We start from the raw sequence: 21,089 nt of genomic DNA, 5'->3' as shown, positions 1-21,089 counted from the left end.
TTAGTAATAATGAGCTCCCTCCAGCACGGGTGATGTTAACAAGGGGGTGAAAAGAAGAGGGGCCACAGTGCCCACACGATCTCACATATACATGTTAGGTGCTTAACAAGTGTTTGCTGCTTGAGCTATGTGCAGAAAAGTACACAATTAATAAGCTCCATAAATTATCTCAAGTAAAGATATCCCAGTAGCCACAGTTCAGATGAAGGAATAGAACGCTGTCAGCAACCCACAAACATCCCTAAAGCCCCTTTTTTTCTCCCCAAAGGTAAACACTATTCTGATTTCTAAAACCGTAGTTTATTCCATGGCACCTCACACAAGAGAGACAATACATGTTTATTCTAACATCATCATTTAGATGTGCCTGTTTTTGAATTTTATTTAAATGGAATTGTAAAGTATGTTTGTTTGTGAAATTATTTATGTTAAAGCACATAGTTGTAGTTTATTTATTCTTTACCCCTGTATTCAATTGCATGCATATGTCATGATATACACATATGCCTTCTCTTCTGTTGAAAGACATTTGGGTTGTTTCCAGCTTTGAGCTATTACAAACAATGCAGCCATGAACATTTTCTTGTATGTCTTTTGATGTCCTATATGTTCATTTCTATTAGACATATATCCAGGAGTGAGTTGCTAGATCCCAAGGCATATGTGTATTTAACTTCATTAGAAATTGCCAAACTATTCCAAAGTAATGGTGTCAGTTTGCATTCCCACCAGGAGCATATGAGAATTCCAGTGGTTTCACATCCTCAACTGCACTTGGTATTGTCAGTCTTTTTAATGTTAGTCTTTCGGGCAGACGTGCAGGGATATTTCATTGTGGTTTTAATTAAACATCCCTGACTGCTAAAATGACTTGATTAGATCTTCATATGTTTAGTAGACATTGAATATTCTCATTTGCGAAGTTCTTTTTCATGTGCTGGTTCCACTGTATTTTTTCATTTATCTGTCTTTTCCTTATTGATATGAGGCTATCTTTCTATATTTTGGTAATGAGCTCTTTGCTGTATGTACTGCAAACATCTCCAAAAACAAAGAACTCATTACCAAAATATAGAAATTCTAACATTTTTTCTAGGAATTTATCAATTTCAACCAAGTTGTCAAATGTATTGGCATAAAGTAGTTCATTATATCTGTTTATTATTTTTTGAATGTCTGTTATATTTGCTTTGTCCTCTGTTTCATTCCTGATATTGCTATATTGTGCTGCCTTCTTTATGATTGGCCTCACCAAGAGTTTATCAATTTTATCAGTCTTTTTAAGGAACTACCTTTTGGCTTTGTTGATTTTCTCTCATACAATGTTTTCCTATATCATTCATTTCTGCTCTTAACTTTTGTATATTCTTCCTTCTGCATTCCTTGGGCTTAATTTGCTATTATTTTCCTACTTATTAAGAGGAATGGAGACTTATTATCAGCCTTTCTTCTTTCCAAATATACACATTTAATGGTATAAACATCTTCCTATGCATGATTTTAGCTGCATTACATGTTTCAATGTGTCATATTTTAATTACCATTCAGGTAAAAAAAGCTTTTTATCTCCATTGCTAATTTCTTCCTTGGCCCATGGGCTATTTCAGAAGTACATTGTTTAAACTTCAAACAATTAGGAACTTTCTAGTTACCTTTGTTACTGATTTTTACCTAAATATCATTGTGGTCAATGAACATACTCTATATTATTTCAGTCCTTTGAAGTTTATTGAGACTTGATTTATTGCCCAACATATAATCAATTTTGGTAAATGTTTTATGTGCACTCAAAAACAATGTACACTCTGGAGTTGTGAGTGCTGGGTTCTATACATGTCAATTAGATCAACTTTGCTAATCGTGCTACTTGCTAATATTTTGTGTGCTTGCTCTAATAGTTACTGAGAAATATGTGTTAAAATTGCTCACTATGGTTGTAGATTTATCCAGTCCTCCTATTATTTTTGTCAATTTTTACTGGCACTCTAGCCAATAAAATGCACATGAGAGAAGAACTTTAAGGTATAAAAATGGGGAGGCAGAGATAAAACTATCCCTATTTGCTGATGAGATTATTGTTTACCAAGAAAACCCAAGGAAATCAACTTTTTAAAAAAGACTACTAAAAACAATAAGAAAATGCAGTAACGTTGTGGGGTAGAAAACATATAAAGAAGCCAATAGTTAGAAGTAAAAACACTATAATGGAGAAAAAGAGTCCATTTACATTAGCCAAAACTACAACAACAAAAAAATGATATTATTTCTTAGGAATAATTTTAACAATAAATGAGTAAGACATGGACCTAAAAAAAACTATTTCAAATATTCCAGGACACACAACAGAAGACATAAACTAATGGGAAAGCATACCACATCTTTTGCCAAGATGACTCAATGTTGCTTGCTCTCTTGTATCAAGAGTATGCTGATCTTCCTAATTTGATTTTTAAATTTAGCATAATTTCAATAAACCTAATAAACAGTTCTCTTTTTTTAAGGTAGAAAAAAAATCCCAAGGTTCATATTGAAAATAAGCAAAGAAAATTTTCAAAGGAAGCTCTAATTAAAAAAAAAAAAATCAATGAAAGGGGATTACCAGACATAAAAATATTCTACAAGGGCTTGGTAATTAAAACAAGGTAGTAGCAGTTCATGAATAGATGAAGCAATGGAATAAGAAAGTACAGAAAAAGGATTGAAATGGCAAAACAGTAGGGCAAACTTAACTTTTTAATAGTGGTGGGGCAACAAGGTAGCTACCTGGGAAATATTAATGTCGGACTCATTTATCACTCTGTGTTCCATGATATATTCCAAATGAACCAAATCTTTAATATTAAAAAAAAATAAAAAAATGTAGTAAATAAATAGATGGGATAATTTTTCATAATCTCAGAATGTGGAAGGCTTTTTAACTATCCCCAAATTGAAAACTATAAAAAAGATAAATTCAACTATATAAAAAATTTATTTAAACCTTTGCATGACAAAAGTAAACTTCACCATAATAATAATAATAATAAAGTCAAAGTGGGAAACACAATTATAACTAATTGTAGACAAAATAATCTTTCTAACATATAGAAAGTTCTAGAAATAGATAAGAAAAAGACCAATAACCCACTGGAAAAATGGACAAATACTGTAAACAAGATAATTCAAAGGATATGCAAATTATTCTTAAATATATTTCAATGGTACTTTACCCACAATAAGAAGCATAAAAATTAAAACTACCTAAGATGTCATATGTCACTGTAAAATTGGCAAAAATCCAAAATTTGATAGCATCTTCTGTTGCCAAGTCTGTGAGACATAGGCACTCTCATACCATGCTGGTGGCAGCGTAAATGTATACAACCCATACAGAGGGTTGCACTTAGCAAGAGCTAACAAAATTACAAATGTATGTGCTCTTGGATTCAGCAACTACACTTTGGGGGAATTTACCCTACAGATATATTTGCATACCTACAAAACGGCATATATACCATCTATTGATTGCAGCATTGCAGTCAACAGCGAAAGATTAGAAGGAACCTGGATACTTGTCAGTAAAGGACTGGTTAAATAAATTCAGTGGAGTATTTTGTAACAGTAAAAATAACTAAGAAAGCACTTTACATATTGATATGGAAAGCTCTCTAAGATATGTTAAGTGAAAAAAGCAAGGTACAGAATGATGTGTAGAGCATGCTAACATTTACATTACAAAAGAGGGAAAATAAATATTTGTATTATAAATATATATGTTATATGTATTATAAATATAGATAGATAGATAGATTTTTTTTTAAGATAAGGTCTCACGCGGTCACCCAGGCTGAGTGCAGTGGTGCAATCACAGCTTACTGCAGCCTTGACCTCCCAGGCTCAAGTGATCCTCCCAGCTCAGCCTCCCCAGTGGCTGGGACTACAGGTGCACAGCACCACATCCAACTAATTTCTGTATTTTTTATAGAAATGAGTTTTTCCCCACATTGCCCAGGCTGGTCTCAAACTCCTGAGCTCAAGCAATCTGCCCACCTTGGCCTCCCAAGGTTCTGAAATTTCAGGCATGAGTCCCCATGCCCAGCCATATTTATTTTCCAAACTTCTCAAAGGGTAAGTAAAAGACTAAAAGCAGTGGTTAACTGGCTATTCAGGCCTGGAAAAAGGCAACATGAATGTCCAATGTGAAAAGGAGATTTTTCACTGTAAGACTTTTTATTCTTCTGATGTTTTACTATGTAAATATATTACACTTCCAAAACATTTAAAAATATTTTAATGCAAAGAACTATCCTAACAATGCCATCAAATACATTTACTGCCACACATGGCTGAAATGCAGTGTAACTCTAGCAAGGCCTCTATGCCATTACTAGGTACATCAGGTAGGATAGTTTTGACTGTAAATGGTAGGAGGACAATGTATTATCTCAATTAACAAAATATCCAAAGTCAACTATCCCAAGGCTGGAATTGCTTCTGCAGTTTCAAGCATCACATAGAGACCTGACCATGAACAGCCAAAATGAGTACTGTCCATGTCCTCTTGTATATGGCCCAGAAGTTTCCCAATCGTCTTCCTCTCAGGTCCAATTGGCCAGTAATGTGTAACGTGTTCATACCCAAGCTGCAACAGAGACTGGGGTGTAGTAGCAATAAGAATAATCACTAAGCTGGGTGCAGTGGCTCATGTCTGTAATCCTAGCACTTTGGGAGGCCGAGGCAGGCAGATTACCTGAGGTCAGGAGTTTGAGACCAGCCTGGCCAACATGGCAAAACCCTGTCTCTACTAAAATACAAAAATTAGCACATGCCTATAATCTCAGCTACTCAGGAGGCTGAGGCAGGAGAATTGCTTGAACTCAGGAGGCAGAGGTTGCAGTGAGCCAAGATCACGCCACTGCCTCTAGCCTAGGCAGCAGGCAAGACTCTGTCTCAAAAAAAAAAAAAAAAAAAAAGAATAGTCGCTAATATTTATTGAGCACTTTATATGCTCCAGATACTACATAAGCACTGTATATGCATTAACTTGTTTACATTTCAAAGCTACCAGTTAGAGAAGTAGTTTTATTACATTCATTTTACAGACAAAGAAACTGAGGCACTAAGACGTCAAATAACTTGCCGAAGGTCACTTAGTTTTAAAGTGATGGAGCTGAGACTCACACTTTAGCAATACTGGCTCAAAAATCAGTGATCCCAGTGATCCCTATTATGTATATTACCTGAAAATAAATCTTGAATATCTATAGCAAAAGGTTGATTCTATCAGTAAGGAAGAGGGAAGAAAAATGGCTATTGGATATGCAATCAGCAATATTTTTCCCTAGAAACAGATTGCCCAAATTACAGCCCTTGATTGGCACATACCATCCCATCAGTGTGTGATACTGGCCATTCATGAACATCTCCCCATGTTCTCCCTAGACCTGTCTCTAGTTATCAGGCAGGAAAACACCTTGGGCAATGACTGGGATCTTTCTAAAAGCAACAGCAGCAGCGGCTCCACCTACAGAAATCTCCAAATCCGTAGTCACCATGCCTATCAGGGGACATTGTGATGAACTCCAGGGAGCAGACGTGCTTCCTTCCAGGGGAAAAATGGCAGCAGGAGCCTCGGATCCCCATGGAAGATTCAGGTGCTCTTATAGGCTACCACATGTCCACAGCTCAATTGCAGTCCAAGTTTCAGTGCTTTTTTCTATCCAGGCAGAAGCAGTGCAGGACTACTGACCCAGCATTTCACATGCATTGGCAGAGGCACACCCTGGGAATCACATGAAGTTTTTGGTTTGTAAGAAAACCAGCCATGCCTGGATTTCACAGACAGATCCCCCAACCAGTCTGCACTGCTGCTGATCAGATTATCACTGGGCATTTTCCTATTTCAGAGTCCCCCGCCCTCTCTGTGCCACAATTGCCACTTGAAAGCTCCCTACTGCTAATTAAAACATTCGAGATAAAGAGCTCTTATTTTAAATTAAAACTTCCATCCTCTAGGACTTCATAGCAGCTAACTCTGCCCTCATGTGCTAAAAATACTCAGGTTTTTCTCCCCATCTCATTAATCTAGTAGTTTTTTTTTCATATATTTGTCTTTTCATAGAGTCAGAGATGCAGTGAGTCAATTTCCTCACCTCCCAGGCACATCGCCCAGGGAAGGGGGCGGATATATTCTTAGCCTGGAGAGCACTTTGCTCTGTCTTATGTAAACCCCCAGGAGATGGATGCCTCTAGGCTATGACAAAGAGGAGACCAGAATGAGCAGAGCTGGCAAGAGAATGAAACCCTGAACAAGGAGCCAATCTCCTATGGAACATGCTTGCTACCTGCAGATTTAAAATAGAGCCACTAGCCTGTAGGACACCTGCCTTTCCTCTGAGAGGAGTGAGCACAAGGGAGGGATTCTTCTCCAAGTATCCTCTCCCAGAGGTGTCAGAACAGTTGATACCATGCACTCCACATCTACCCATCAATGTGGAGGCTCGTGGCTATGCCAAGGAGGCACTAGAAGATCTGGCCACCAGAACACCAGAAACTCCTAAGAAGAAATTGTAAGAACTGTAAGTATTAGAAGGAGTATGTCCTCCTGGCCATCAAGACCAACTTTCCTCAGGCTGCAGAAAGACATCGTCATGTTCATATGTGTCCCAACTCATAATGTTAACTGATTTGTATTTCCTAAGCCAAGAAAGCCATAGTCATTTATTTTCTCAAGGCTGTGCAGTCTGGTTGATCTACCTGGCTTTGGAGGTTGATATGGTTTGGCTGTGTCCTCAACCAAATCTCATCTTGAATTGTAGCTCCCATAAATTCCACGTGTCATGGGAGGGATCCAGTGAGAGGTAACTGAATCATGGGGGTGGGTCTTTCCTGTGCGGTTCTCATGTTAGTGAATAAGTCTCATGGGACCTGATGGCTTTATAAAGGGGAGTTCTCCTGCACACTCTCTCTTGCCTGCCGCATGTAAGACGTGACTTTGCTCCTTATTTGCCTTCTAATGACTGTGAGGCCTCCTAACCATGTGGAATTGTGAGTCGATTAAATCTGTTTCCTAATTACCCAGGCTTGGATATGTCTTTATCGTTAGTGTGAGAATGAACTAACACAGAGGTTAAGTGCTAAAAAGACCAAAGATCTGAGAGATGTGTCCATGTTCTGAAAAACCCTGATCAGGCCTTACAGTGGCTGCCTTCAGCTCTGAAACTTCCCCAGTAGCCTTCAGCTCTGGTGTGGTCACTGACCTTGGCCAAGTCCCATCACCTCTCCAGGCTTTCATGGCCCCATCCTGAGTGAGGAGATGGATTCTGATCCCCACAAACCTAGTCCAGATTAGAAGCTCTAAGCTTCAGAAGAGGCTCGTGCTTCCCTCTGGAGGATGAAAGTGCCTTATGCCCAACCCCTGCCTCTAGCTTCAGGTTTCCTCACTTTCTCTCTTTGACCCTGCCCAAAATCTAGTGGAAATGCTAGGCAGATCCCCTGACAAAGGTCATAGCAGTTAGTTACCTTCAGGTGGCCAACACAATCAATACATTATTTATAGAGTATGGTCAGCCAAATTATACTCCCCCTAAAAATGCCCACATCCTAATTCCTGGAACCTATAAATATGTCACCTTAATCACAAAAGGGACTTTGAAGGTGGAATTAAGGTTGTTAACCAGTGTCCTGAAAATAGGGAGGTGATCCTGGATTACCCATGTTAGGGCAATCTAACCATGAGCCCCTAAAAGCAATGAAGCTTCTCATTGAAGATGGAAAAGAAATGAAGATGAAAAGGAAAAGCCCGAGAGAGTCAAAGCGTGAGACAGACTTGGCTCCCCATTGCTGGAGGAGGCCACGTGGAAAGCATGAGCTTCCAGAGAATGACCAGCCTCCAGCCAACAGCCACCAAGGAAATGGGGACCTCAGTCCTACAACCACAAGGAACTGAACTCAGCCAACAACCTGAGTGAGCTTGGAAACAGAGTCATTCCCAGAGCTTCCAGGAAGAAACTCAGCCCTGACAACACCAGGGAGACTCTAGACAGAGGACCCAGTTGAGCCCTGCTGTACCCTAGCTTCTGACCCACACAACTATGTGACAATAAATGGATGTTGTTTTAAGCCACTAAATTTGTGGTGATTTATTATAGCCACAATACAAAACTAACCTACGGATGTTCCTGACAATTGCATTACTTTAACATGAAAAGTTTGTCATTCCAGAACACCTCCTTCTGCATCTGATAGTGGAACAGCAAAGGCTGGCCCAGGAGCTGTGCTATTTCTGGCTACTGAGCTCTGTCTTGCTCCCAGAAATTGACATATTTCAAAAACTTGACAGAAGGAGAAACAACAGAGGGAAGGAGGAAAGGAGAGAAAGAGGGAGAGAGGAAAGAGGGAAGGAAGGAGGAAGAAGGAAGAAAGGAAGAAGGGAGGGAGTAAAGGAGGGAGAGAGGGAAGAAAAGAAAGAAGTATGGAAGAAGGAAAGGAACAGGGAGAGAAAGGAAAGGAAGAGAGAGAGGGAGGGAGGGAGGGAGGGAGGGAGGGAGGAAGGAAGGAAGGAAGGAAGGAAGGAAGGAAGGAAGGAAAAGAACTGGCCCTGATGTTGTTATTACTATAACTCCCAAAGGCATCTAACCCCCAACAATGCCACCTTCATAAATTAGGAAATGTAAAGTTGGCTCCATGGCCATATGGAAGAGGATGGGCCAGGAGTGCCCTGAGGATGCTTTGGAATTCAGCAACTTAAATATCTGCACAGAACGTCTTGTGAGCAGCCCTTTGGCTGTGAAAATGCAAATGACCCAGAATGGCTGCCAAGTGTCACCTGGGAGGCTCAACTGGCACAGGAGTCAGGGCTGAGCTCCATTCTTCACTCTCCATCCCATAGAGCCAAACTAGCAGAACACTCAGGTTGTGCCCAAGGGTTCTAAGCCTAGGAGGTGTAAAGAGGATGGTCTGTTTCTCTCTCTCTCGCTTTCTCTCACTCTCTCGCTCTCTCTCTCCCCCTCGTCTCTTTCTTCCCTTTGAAGTTCCAAGGTCAAAACTGAAAATTAACCCTGCCCACTCCAGCCCTCAACTTTACATAATGAGATTATACCATTAAATTTTATTTTTCATAAACAGGAAGAAAAAAGAAAACAAAATTTAAGAGTACATCCAAAAATCATCTTCCTCTAGCTCTGGAAAGTTCTCCCTGCCTACACAGAGTCATGCAACGTCACTCACGCTCATCCCACACCTCTGATCCTCTCCTAGCAAGCACCTCTTGCCAGACCAGGCTCCAGGGAAGCGGACAGCTGGAGAAGCAGAACAGGGGTGACGCCAGATAATCCACCATGGGGAAAGACATGGTATGGTCATCAAGAGCGTTTTGGCTCTGAGAGATTGCAAGAGATCGTCCCACCTGGTAAAATAATTATAAAAACTGATCTCATTCTTCAAACAGCCCAAGCACTGAGCAGGGACCTGTACTCCATTTTAAAGTTTACAATGCAAAGATTAGGAATAATAATCCATGATCTAAGCCTGTGTTTCCAGAAATTTCAGTAGATGTTCATGAACTTCACATACAGGAAAGAGTAATGTAATAAGGATTGGGGAGCTAAAGGAGGTTCATTTCCCTGGATGCTTCCCTATCTGGATAAATATCACTTCATCCCTTCATCTACCCAATGACCCCCATATGTGTACTGTATGTGCACGCACACACACATGCACACACACACGCATGCACACACACACATATGTGCACATACACATGCATGAGCCTCTTGCATTACTCCTCCAAGCCCAAACCTTATCTCAGCACCAATTCCAGTCTCTTTCAGAATGCCACTTAAGATATAACCTAGTCTGAAGGATAATCCTTCTCGTACAAGTCAACTTGCAAAAGACACTGGTACCAGGGTAGAAAGAGTACTATGGGAAAGAGAAGAAATCAGGAGATCAAAGTGGGTCCTGCCAGCCAGCCCCATCTCCAGGAAGGAAACCTCTCAGCCTTAGTGTATCTTCAAGATCAATCAAGCCCTCCCTCACCCACAGAGCTGCTGTTGCCCAGCCCCGCTGATCCGAGAAGCCCAGCTGTCTACTGTAATGTGACTTTGCTCATGGGACTCAGGGCGAAATCTGTCCTGCCATTTGGGAGAGCATTTACCCCTGATTTGATCATTTTTTCTCTTTCTCCAATGCCATCTGTTGAATACTATTACTCTGCTGAAACACAAGCTGTGGTGGTATTAATTTCTTTTTCTCTCTTTCTTCCAAACCTCACGATATGTAAGAATAAATCTGCAAAAAGAGATTTTTAGTATTTGAGTCACTGCTCTGTGAAAAACAACAATAGAAATGAACAGAGCCATGATCATGTGCCAAGCAGTTTACATGAATTAATTCAATTACTCCTCACAACAAAACTATGGGGTGGATTCTATTATTATCCCCATCTCACAGTTTAGGACACTGATGTCACAGCAATGTGGGTTTCAATGAGATACAAGCTATTTAATTAGACATAAGTATGTCATCAGCACCCTCATATCTCTTTGAACTCTTTTGGGGAAGTTAAGTGACTTACCCAAGGTCATAGGGTTACTAAGTGGCAAATCTGGGATTCATATCCACAGAGCATGGCTCCAGAGCGCATTGTCTTAAGCCTCAACCACTGTTCTTTCAAGCGTCCCGGTGATTTACCCAAGAAATGGCCCAACGCCTACAAAAGCAATGAGGAAATAATGCATACCAATAGCACATTGTTCATAAGAGAAAAGAAATGTGTGTTCTCTGCAATACACTTTCACATACACACATGTACACTCACACACAAACACACTCTTATACACACATTCCTTCTGTGATTCCATTCCTGGATCAAAGAGTTACCAAGGCTGCGTGGGCACAGACACAAGCCTCTTCTTACCTCATTACCTTATGCTTTAGGGAACAGACTAGCCCAGAGGAAATAGAATATTTTTTGAGTATGTTTTGGGAAATAAAGGTAGAGGACAGAGCAGGGCACAGTGGCTCATGTCTGTAATCCTCTGCTTTGGGAAGCAGAGGCAGGCAGATCACTTGAAGCCAGGAGTTTGAGACCAGCCTGGGCAACAGAGTGAGACCCCATCTCCACAGAAATAAAAATTTTAAAAATTAGCCTGGCATTGTGGCAGGTACCTATAGTTCCAGCTACTCAGGAGGATGAGGTGGGAGGACTGCTTGAGCCCAGGATTTCAAGGCTAGAGTGAGCTATGATTGTGCCACTGTACTCCTGCATGGGCAACAGAGCAAGAACCTGTCTCAAAAAAATCTAGAGGGCAGAGAGAAGACAGGTTGACCTCCCACCCTTGAGAGCCCCTCTTTGTTATGTGGCTGAGGACCAGGGACACCCGCATGATCTGCTTATCGGAGGTAGGCATGCTGTGACTCTCCTTCATCCTGCATCCTCTTCCCTCCTCAGCTCTGCTATGGTATTTACATATGACCACCCTGATCACACCATGTTCCAGCAGCATGTATGCAGATAAGAGAAATGAAGGTTTGGCTTTGAATAACATTTGGGACAACATAAAGAGGGGAAAGGATGATGGCCATTTTCCCTTTTTTTTTTTTTTTTTTTTTTTTTTTTTTTTTTTTTTTTTTTTTTTTTTTTTTTTTTTTTTTTTTTTTTACCATTTTTAATCATTGTTTATATTTCAGCATTCTACTAAATGCCACATACAGGAGGGCAAAAGAGTTCAAAGGAACGTGAGCATGCTGATGATGTACTTATATCTAATTGAATAGCTTGTATCGCATTGAAACCCATATTGCTGTGACCTCAGCAATTAAAGGACAGTGCCATTATTGCTACCTGTATTACTTTTAAATCCATAACTGACTGCTATGTAACTAGTAGCATCACTGCACCTAACAACTTCAAAATCTCACAATCGACTTTTGTTTTCTGCCCTCCTGGGTCTGTGGGTCAGCTAGACTTAACTCCAAGCTGGAGGTTGTACTTGGTCTGCTCCACATGTCTCTCAATGCAACTGTACTAGCTTCCACTTGAGAAGCTTCTATAATGTGTTCACACAGCAGATGCCAGAAGCCCACGGAGTTATGCTAAACAACGAAAGCACAGGCAAAACTTCTCAGATCCCCTCTACTAACCTTTCTTTCAGCAAAGTCACGTGACCAGGTCCAGCTTCAGTGGAGCAGAGAATACAGTCCCCACAGAGACCACGGAGGCACAAAGCAAAGGGCATAGTTATGCAGCTCTGTAACCTGAAGGGAGCAAAGAATTGGGAATAATATCCAATCAATCTACCTCACTACTTGTATGGCCTTCATATTGGATTTTCTCCCCAGAGTACTTTCTCAGTGATCACATCTCAAAATCAGAAAAGCGTTGAAGAAAAGTCAGTAACACATAAAGCCCATTAGGATGAAATGGTGGTGTAGGTATGTCTCAGAGACTCAGGATCCTAACCATGGTTTTGCAAAATCAGAGCTAGACTTTTTGCAAAGTGGCAGTGTAGCTGTGAGGTAGAAAGGGAATTAAAATTGGAATTATACTGTACATCCTTTTATGTAAACAGGCTTTTTAAATCTAGTAAAGTATGTCAGTAAATATATGTCATTTTCAATTTTTAGTAATCACAGCATATGCCATTCTCATTATGTGCTAAACTTAATTTAAAAATTCATTATTAGATATTTTTACCTTCCAACTTTTTACTATTACAAACAATGGTATAATAACATCCTTAACTGTATATCTTTGCACACTTGTCCTTATCATTTCTTTAAGAGAATTTCATAGAAATAGAATTTGGGGGTCAAAAAGTAAACATATTTTTAGTTTAGTTTAGTTTTGTTTTGTTTTGTTTTTTTGAGACAGAGTCTCGCTCTGTCACCCAGGCTGCAGTGCAGTGGCTTACGGCAACCTCCACTTCCTGGGTTCAAGCAAGTCTCCGGCCTCAGCCTACCAAGTAGCTGGAACTACAGGTGCACACTGCCACACCTGGCTAATTTTTTGTATTTTAGTAGAGACGGAATTTCACCATGTTGCCCAGGCTAGTCTCAAACTCCTGGGCTCAGGCAGTCCGCCCGCCTCAGCCTCCCAAACTACTGGGATTACGGGCATGAACAACTGCACCTGGCCATTTTTAGTTTCTTTATACCTATTGCCAAAATGACTCCTGGAAAGCTGTGTGGATTTAGATCCCACAAACCAAATATAGCCAGTGAACTGATTGCAAATGTTGCCCTAATAGACTTATGCAGACCCTCATCAAACTTAGATAATAAGCAAGAGTCCAGAAACACCATGCTTCCAGGATAATTGGATCAAAAAGCAAATGTTATTACTCTGTATCACCTCTGACCCAAGCAAGAGGATGAAAGATGAATGCAACTGGTTGTCCATCAGCCAAGACACTGAGGGCAAAGTGAATCAATAGAATACCAACAGCACTCCATGGTTCAGTAGATCCTTTCAAGACAAATTCATTTCATGAACAAGTTTTATTTAATATAATAATAGCAACACATATCATGGATTTTAAGAAAGAAAAAAACCAATAAGCTATTAAGTGAAAAGTAAAGGCCCTTTTCCCAGTCACCATTGCCATTTTCAAGAATAACTCACTATTAATTTTTCCTTATGTAAATAACCACAAGTTGTCTGTGCATTAGATGCAGTAGGGATATATTATCTTTAAATTCTATGACACTTCCATTTCTGGGAAGATGGAATAGTAGGGACTGGCTTTACCCTACTGCTTTGGACAACAGAAGAACCAGACACAACATGTGAAATAAGACACTGGGTATGAGGCAATGAAGCACACTAACCTTTTAGAGTTGAGAAGTAAATAAGACAGCCTGTGGTTTCACCAGCTTATTATGTGAAGAAATTTTCTAGGATGTGGAGCAGGGACAGGGAAATTAGGCAAAGCTGAGGGGTCTCCCAAGTTCAAGAGATGAACTTGGGAATCCAAAGAAGCCAAGATGGTTGGAGTTTTCAGGTACAAGTACTAGAGAAAACAGAGCTCAATAAACAGAAGGAAAGGGAGACACAGAGAGGGAGAGAACTATGAAGAGCTCTCCTTGAATTTTTAGCTGAGTCTTTTTTTTTTTTTTTTTTTTTGAGATTGAGTCTCGCTCTGTCACCTGGGCTACAATGCAGTGACACAATCTCACTTCACTGCAACCTCCACCACCTGGGTTCGAGCAAGTCTCCCACCTCGGCCTCCAGAGTAGCTGAGCTTACAGGCATGTGCCACCACACCTGGCTAATTTTTGTATTTTTCAGTTGAGATGGGGTTTTGTGATGTTATCCAGGCTGGTCTTGAAGTCCTGACCTCAAGTGCTCTGCCCGCCTCAGCCTCCCAAAGTGCTGGGATTACAGGGATGAGCCACTATGCTCGGCCTAGCTGAATCTTGATCAGTGCATGTGTGTGAGGAAAATAATTGAAAAAAAAAAATAAAACCTCCTAGAAGAAAAGAGGGCTCAAAGAGGACTAGAAATAATTCTTGTTCACAAAAACCAGAGCTATAACACTATAACAATCTTATAATTCAAACAATATCAAGTGGAATACTTAAAAGGGATTTGTCTCTGTGGTGGGGCAAAACAAGGCTCAAGAATCTTTATAGAAACACGCATACACATACACATACCAAAAAAAATGACAGGCAAAGTGGCTCATACCTGTAATCTCAACACTTTGGGAGACCAATACAGGAGGATTACTTGAAGTCAGGAATTTGAAACCAACCTGGACAACAAAATGAGACCTCCATCTTAAAACATAATAATAATAAGTCCTATAATCCTAAATAATTGGGAGGCTGAGGCAGGAGGATCACCTGAGCCAGGAGTTCAAGACTACAGTAAGCTCTATAATCATGCTACCTAGGTGACATGATAAGACATTGTATCTTAAAAGAACAAAACAAAAACTAGCACACAATATTTGATATTTAAATAAAAATTACCAGATTACTAGACACGAGAAGAAACAAAAAATGCAGCTCACAGGAGGACAAAAATCAATCAATAGAAACTGACCCATAATCAATACAGAGAGTTAGTACACAAAGACATTAAAACAATTATAACTGTATTCAATATGTTCAAGAAACTAGAGAAAAAATTAGCCAGAAAGATACAAAGAATAAATAATTGAACTTTTAGAGATGAAAATTACAATCTGTGTAAAATACACTAGATGGATTAACAGTAAATTAGACATTACAGAAGAAAAGATTGGTAAACTTGAAGACAAAGTAATAGAAAAAGGCTAAAAGTAAAATTAGACTGAGTAAGCTGTGGAAAAACTTCAATTAACCTAAAATATGAGTAATTGGAATCTCCCAAAGGAGGGAAGGAAGGGAAGAAAAAAACCTTGAAAATATTACAACCAAAAATTTTACAATTATGATTTTTAAAAAGGCCATAAATTCAAGAAACATGTACAATGATACATTAAGGAACCTGAAATTAAATTACTTAAAACCAGTGAAAAGAAAAAAATTTTTAAAGTGTCCAGAGGAAAAAGAAAGCAGGGGAACAAAGATAAGAATAATGGCAGTTTTTAAGTCAGGAAAAAGAAAATTCAAGCAAGGAGACAGTGAAGCAACATATTTAAAGTACCAAAAGAAAAAGAAAACTGTCAACCTAGAATTGTATGTCCAGCAAAAATACCTTTCAAAATAAAGATGAAAAAACAGTTATGATATGATCTAGCAATTCTGTTAGATACATATCCAAGAGAAATAAAAAATATACATTCAAAAATTTCTATGAAAATGTTTATTGCAGCATTATTCACAACAAATAAAAAACAAAAATACCCCAAATGCCCATCAACTGAATAATAAATAAGCAAAATGTGATATAGCCATATGCCATAAAAAGAAATGAAATACTGATGCATGCTAAAACATGGATGAATCTTTAAAACAGAATGCTAAGTGAAAGCCAGTTACAAAAGACTATGTATTTATGATTCCATTTATATGAAATTTCCAGAATAAGCAAACCTATAGAGGCAGAATATAGATTAGTGGTTTCCTAGAGCTGGGAAAGTTTGCAGGGAATAAGGGAGTGACTGATAATGGGTATAGGCTTTCTTCTGGAGGTAATAAAAATGTTCCAAAGCTGATTGTGGTAATGGTTATGCAACTCTGTAAATATCCTACAAGTCACTGAATTGTACACTTTAAATAGGTGAATTATATGTTATATGAACTATACCTCATTGTAGGTGTTAAAAATAGAATTTTTAAAATAAAATTTATTTTATTTAAATAAAGAAATTAGATTTTTTAAAAAATTTTATTTTAAAAATAATTTTTTCAGCTTTTATATGCTTGAAAAGTCTTTATTTTAAAACAATTATTTTAAATAAATATCACCAGCAGACCTGCACTATAAGAATTGTTAAAAGAAATTCTTCAGGCAAAATGGAAATCTGGATCTATATAATGGAATAAAGAGCACCAGAAATGGCAACTTTGTAGATAAATATAAGACATTTTACTTATTTTATAAATCATTTTAAAAGATAATTGACTACTTAATGATAAAACAAAAGCAAGGCACTGTGTTGTTTACAAATGTGTCACAATAGCATGAAGGTCAGAAAGGGAGAAATGGAAGTATATCACATTGTAAGTTCTTTTACTGTACATGAAGTGGCATGATATTATTTGAAAATAGCTCTCTGACTTATTAAAAAGTATACTATAAATCCTAAAACAATAACTAAAACACACACACACAATAGTTTTCACTAATAAGCCAACAAAGGAGAAAGAACAAAATTATTTTTTTAATTAAATCAAAATAAGGCAGAAAAAGAAAGATAAAGAGCAGAGGAGACAAAGAACAAAAATTAAGATGGTAGATTTAAACCCAACTATATCAATAATTCCATTAAATATGCATGGTCTAAACACCCTAATTAAAGACAGAGATTGCCAAACTGGACATAAATAAATAAATAAATAAATAAACAAACAAACAAGACCCGAGTAAATATAAAAACTGACTGATATGGTCTGGCTCTATTTCCTCATCCAAATCTCATCTTGAATTGTAATCCAAATTGTAATCCCCACATGTTGGGGAAAGGATGTCATGGGAGGTGACTGTATCATGTGGGCAGTTCCCCCAGGCTATTTTTTATGACAGTGAGTGAGTTCACATGAGATCTGATGGTTTTGTGAGGAACTTTCCTCACTTAGCTCTGCACTTCTCTCATTCTTCTCCTTCCTGCCACCCTGTAAAAAGGACACATTTGCTTCCTTTTCTGCCATGATTGTAAGTTTCCTGAGGCCTCCTAAGCCATGCTGCACTGTAAGTCAATTAAACCTCTCTCCTTTGTAAATTACCCAGTCTCATGTATGTCTTTATTAGCAGCATTAGAACAGACTAATACAGTAAATTGATACTGCATAAAGTGGAGTGCTGCTAGAAGGATACCTGAAAACACAGAAGTGACTTCAGAACTGGAACAGTTTGGAGGATTCAGAAGAAGACAGGAAAATGTGGGAAAGTTTGGAACTTCCTAGAGATTTGGAGGGCTTAGAAAACAGGAAGATGTGGGAAAGTTTGGAACTTCCTAAAGACTTGTCGATTGACTTTGATCAAAATGCTGATTGACTTTGATCAAAATGCTGATAGTGATATGGACAATGAAGTCCAGGGTTAGGTGGTCTCAGATGGAGATGAGGAACTTGTTGGAAACTAGTCACTAGAATAAATGTGACTCTTGCTGTGTTTTGGCAAAGAGACTGGCAGCATTTTGACTCTGTCCTAAAACTTTGAACTTGAGAAGGATGATTTAGGGTATCTGGTGAAAGAAATTTCTAAGCAGCAGTGTGTTCAAGAAGTGGCTTGGGTGCTATTAAAAGCATTCAGTTTTATGTATTCACAGAGATATGCTTTGAAATTGAAACTTATGTTACAATGGAAAGCCGAGCATAAAAGTTTGGAAAATTTGCAGCCTGATGATGTGACAGAAAAGAAAAACCCATTTTCTGTGGAGAAATTCAAGCTGGCTGCAGAAATTTGCATAATTAATGAGGAGTCAACTGTTGATCACTAAGACAAGTGGGGAAGTATCTCCAGGGCATGTCAGAGATCTCCACAGCAGTCCCTCCCATCACAGGCTTGGAGGCCTAGGAGAAATAAATTGTTTTCTGGGCCAGGTCCAATGCCCCCCCTGCTGTATGCAGCCTCAGGACTGCATTCCAGTCACTCCAGCCATGGCTAAAAACGGCCAAGGTACAGCTCACAATGTTGCTTCAGAGGGTGCAAGCCCCAGCCTTGGCAGCTTCTGCATGATGTTGGTCCTGTGGGTGCACAGAAAACAAAAATCAAGGTTTGGGAACCTCTGCCTAGATTTCAGAAGATGTATGGAAATGCCTGCATGTCCAGACAGAAGTCTGCTGCAGATGTGGAGCCCTCATGGCAAACCATTACTGGGGCAGTGCAGAAGGGAAATGTGGGATTGGAGCTCCCACACAGAGTCTCCTCAGGGCACTGCCTGCTGGAGCTGTGAGAAGAGGGCTACCATTCTCCAGATCCCAGAATGCTAGATTCACTGACAGCTTGCACCATATGCCTGGAAAAGCCACAGACATTCAATACCATCCATGAAAGTAGCTGGGGTATGGGGGCTGTACACTGCAAAACCACAGGGTTGGAGCTGTCCAAGGCCATGGTAGCCTGCCTCTTGCATCAGCATAACCTGGATGTGAGACATGAAGTCAAAGGAGATCATTTGGGAACTTTAAGGTTTAACAACTGCCCCAAAGGATTCCAGACTTGCATGGGACATGTAGCCCTTTGTTTTGGTCAATTTCTCCCACTTGGAATGGGCATATTTACCCAATGCCTGCACCCCCATTGTATCTAGGAAGTAATTAACTTGCTTTTTATTTTACAGCTTCATAGGTGGAAGGGACTTGCCTTGTCTCAGGTGAAACTTTCAACTTAAACTTTTGGGTTAATACTGGAATAAGTTAAGACTTTGTGGGACTACTGGAAAGGCATGATTGTGTTTTGAAATGTGAGGATATGAGATTTGGGAGGGGGGAAGGGTAGAATTATATGGTCTGGCTCTGTGCCCTCCTCAAATCTCATCTTGAATTATAACCTGAATTGTAATTCATGCCGGGGGAAGGACCTCATGGGAGGTGACTGAACCATGGGGACAGTTTCCCTGTGCTGTTCTCATGATTGTAAGTTCTCATGAGATCTGATGGTTTTTTAAAGAAGCTTTTCCCTCCTTTGCTCTGCATTTCTCTCATTCTTCTCCTTCCTGTTGCCCTGTGAACAATATGTTTGCTTCCCCTTCCACCATGATTATAAGTTTCCTGAGGCCTCCCCAGCACTACAGAACTGTGAGTTAATTGAATCTCTTTCCTTTATAAATTACCCAGTCTTGGGTGTGTCTTTATTGGTAGTGGGAGAACACTAATACACCCACATTAACTAGGAAAACAAATAAATTATAAGTAAAGGGATATAATAGATATACTATGCTCAAAATCAAAAGAAAACTGGAATGACTATATCATCCTCAAAATTATCTGGAGCAGACAGTTCCATATAGAGTCTAATGCTCAAATACTTTTGAAGTAATTTTTGATCAATGTTACCATATTAAGGGGTCATTTAAAACCCAGAAGGAGAGGGGAACTTCTTGCTAGGGCTGAGTCAAGTCGGAGAAGAAAAGTGACTCTTTCTCAAAGACTAAATGTAGGTGTTCTAAGCAGTCCCACCTGAGGCCCCAGTCAACAGCCAGTGTGATCTGTTGCACATGTGAGAGAGAAAGACCAATTTCTTACTTTTGATTTGCCTCAGCTCATATCCAATAGAGTACAAATAGGCTATTCCCACCAATCCTTGCTCTAATTGTAGATGTATAAGGTTATTGCTTTGAACCACTAAGTTCTGAAGTGATCTTTGCAATGGATCGCCACAACTTTCTCCACTCCATCCCTAGCTGCTGCCAACAATCATCACATTCAATATCATAAGATGACAATAGATGTCAGATAACAGTATGCCAACAATTTATACTGCTTGAGTTTATAGCATGCACTCAAAAAAATGATAAGAAATGCCAAGCATGTTGGTTTACACCTGTAATCCCAAGACTTTGGGAGGCAAAAGGGAGAATCACTTGAAGCCAGAAATTCAAGACCAGCCTGGGCCACAAAGTGAGACCCCATATATACTAAAACTTCTGTGGCTTTTTATTCTCCAACTTCTCACTGCACCCACCAAATGTGTGTGTGTGTGTTTGTGTGCATGTGTGTGTGTATATACACATATATATGTGCATATATGTATATATGTTTGTACATGTATAATACACACACACACAGACACACAAACACACACATATACATATACACATTAGGTAGGTGCAGTGGTACACACCTGTAGTCCCAGCTACTCAGGAGGCTGAGGTGGGAAAATCACTTGAGCCCAGGAGTTCAAGGCTGTAGTGAGCTAGAATTGTGCCACTGCTCTCCAGGCTGGGCAACAAAGCAAGGCCCTATCTCTGGACAATTTTTTTAAAGAGTAAGCAAGGGAATGAACAACTGAAAAATTTCAGAAAAATAAGGCTGAGATAACTTTCCTCTAGGTCCCCCACCAATATTCCAATTGTACCATTCAAATAAGAATTCTTTCTTTCTTTCTCTTTCTCTTTCTTTCTTTCTCTCTCTATTTCTTTCTTTCTTTTCATTTCTCAGCTCCCTTCTTTGACTAGCAAGTTTCAGACTGTAGTGTATTCAGAGTAGCCAGTTTCAAATCCTGGATGTATCATTTTCTTGTTCTGGAAAAGTTGCCTCATTCCCTATGTAAAACAGACAGTGTATACATCATAAGAGGTAAATATGTAAAAATGTTTGGCACAGGGGTGGATCCAAGATGGCCGTTTAGGAACAGCTCAGGATTGCAGCTCCCAGTGAAAGCGCAGAGGGTGAGTGGACGCCGTGTTTTTATTGCCCACAGACTAGGAAATTCCCGGGCAGAGGTGCTCCACGGTCACCAGCGCGGCTGTTTCGGCCAGCGCCGCTACTTTGCCCCGCGCGGCTGCTTTTCCCCG

General features: G+C 39.5%; 1 long non-coding RNA gene across 1 annotated transcript in view; it reads right to left on the bottom strand.

Moving 5' to 3' along the window:
- Positions 1 to 6,365: 6,365 nt before the first annotated feature.
- Positions 6,366 to 21,089, bottom strand: part of LOC119471093 — a 60,461-nt gene continuing 45,737 nt past the window's right edge. Inside the window, exon 2 of the long non-coding RNA XR_005200086.1 lies at positions 6,366 to 6,535. This is a non-coding gene — a long non-coding RNA (uncharacterized LOC119471093). The remainder of the gene's footprint in view (positions 6,536 to 21,089) is intronic.

This window comes from Cebus imitator, unplaced genomic scaffold (assembly GCF_001604975.1).
Source record: "Cebus imitator isolate Cc_AM_T3 unplaced genomic scaffold, Cebus_imitator-1.0 Scaffold50, whole genome shotgun sequence".
In the NCBI taxonomy this organism is placed as follows: Eukaryota; Metazoa; Chordata; class Mammalia; order Primates; family Cebidae; genus Cebus; species Cebus imitator.
The sequence above is the reverse complement of the archived record's forward strand: the minus strand, read 5'-3'. Positions and strand labels throughout refer to the sequence as shown.